The following is a 1,733-nucleotide window of genomic DNA, read 5'->3' as shown; positions in this document are numbered from 1 at the left end:
TATGCCAAGAACCAGCTGATCCTGGCAGGACTACTTAGGACCAGCTTAGGAGCTGAAGGAAGCCAGACTTGGCTGTGGGCCTAGGCAGAGTCGGAGGCTGCTGTGAATTAGGGATCATGGCCAACTGAGCTTGGAAAAGTTGCTAGAACAAGGCTGAGCCTTGAGGCCTGGTTTCAGTCTCTCCCAGGCTTTTGACTTGACTTGTCTTCTGACTTGACACGTCTGCCCCTTCTGACCCTGTCCTTCCAGGGAATGGTGTGTGCCAAATTTAGACTGAATTTACAACCACCATCTCTGGTGGTTCTTCCCTTGGAAAGTGAGTCTGACTGTGCATGATGCAGAAGAGCATGTGTCTGTGTGTGTCTGGGTGGTGTAAAGATACAGCCCAGCTCTCTCCTTCTGTCACCGAGCCAGAACTGAACTCTTTCTGCTCAGCAAACATCATCATTCTGCCTGTTAGCTGGCCCTGCAGCAGCAGAAACAGACTGACAAATCACATCAGCCTATTCCCCTCCCCTCAACCCTCTGCTTTCAGACCAGCAGAGTAGCGCAGCGGGAGCGTGCTGGGCCCATAACCCAGAGGTCGATGGATCGAAACCATCCTCTGCTAGGCCAAGGGAGATTTTTTGTTTTGTTCTGGTCACCACGCAAAAGGAAACAAAACTTCAAGAACACGGCCACACAGCCCGGAAGACCCACACCAGCCATCGAAGAAGGTGGGTGTTCGGCTGCTGCTGTTGCTGCTGGTGGATTTCTTTCGTTTTGGGCTGAAATGTGTAAGATGCAGCTCCTTTTCACTCACTGTCCTGAAGCCTTGAAGCCATCAGTTTTTGCTGTTCCTCAGCTTCGCTTTCTGAGTGAACCTGACAGAGGCGCCCTTTGAATCTGGAGTTTTCATCTTCATCAGAAGAACACATGTGCACCCTGATATTGCGTGATAAGCTCCATCCCCTACATACAGTGCTGTGTGTACAAAAGAGGGACAGTTTGCCTTGCGAGGCATGTTTTATGATTTGCTCTTCCCTGCAGAGGTCCATGGAGCCCGGGGATCTGATGGCCTCCTTGCTGAGACCGTTTGGCTGCACACCAAGAAGGATCTCTGCAATTGTGCCCTTGGTGGACAGCTTTGTGGTCTCGTGGCCTAATACTTCTTGCAATCTTCCCAGTGACATAGGATCTTGCAACCAGGTTCAGATCACCACCAACACGTTCTTTCCTTTAGCCTTTTCATGCCAAGAAGTCAAGCTATCAGATGGCCAAAGCTGTCCAATCAAGCAAAAGACCCAACCAGTTGGAATTTGAACAGACACATGGAGAGCTTAATGGGTTAGCAGCCCATCCCCTTCACCATACAGCGAAGGGCAGGGCACTGGGAGAGCCTGAACCAGTATCCTTCTGGTTAACAGTCAGATGAGCTAACCTATTGCACCACAGAATCAGGTACTGTTTCCTCTCCATGTCCCTTGGTTGGAGGATTCATGGCTCATCCTTGCTAGGTAACATGAGGTCCCAGTAGGCACACCTTTCCAGGGGAATTCCCTTTCCATCCAACAAAGGGGTCTAGTGCAAGGATGCTGGACCCATAACTCAGAGGCTGATGGGTCGAGAAGCATCTGCTACTAAGCAGTGGATGTCATGAATGTTTACCCTGGACAGGACTCAGGAGAACAGGGGTCTCTTCCCACTGTTCTTCAAGAGGCAGGGTCTTACTCCTTCACCATTCTTTGGCTGCA

General features: G+C 50.6%; 1 non-coding gene across 1 annotated transcript; it reads left to right on the top strand.

Annotated features, from left to right (window-relative positions):
• Positions 1–538: 538 nt before the first annotated feature.
• Positions 539–610, top strand: TRNAM-CAU (transfer RNA methionine (anticodon CAU)). Its single transcript has one exon. It is a non-coding gene; the product is annotated as a tRNA-Met (tRNA).
• Positions 611–1,733: the final 1,123 nt, after the last annotated feature.

Source organism: Python bivittatus, unplaced genomic scaffold, assembly GCF_059951505.1.
Source record: "Python bivittatus isolate LINGU-HERP-01145 unplaced genomic scaffold, Pbiv_v1 ctg000810_np1212, whole genome shotgun sequence".
Lineage (NCBI taxonomy): Eukaryota > Metazoa > Chordata > Lepidosauria > Squamata > Pythonidae > Python > Python bivittatus.
The sequence above is the reverse complement of the archived record's forward strand: the minus strand, read 5'-3'. Positions and strand labels throughout refer to the sequence as shown.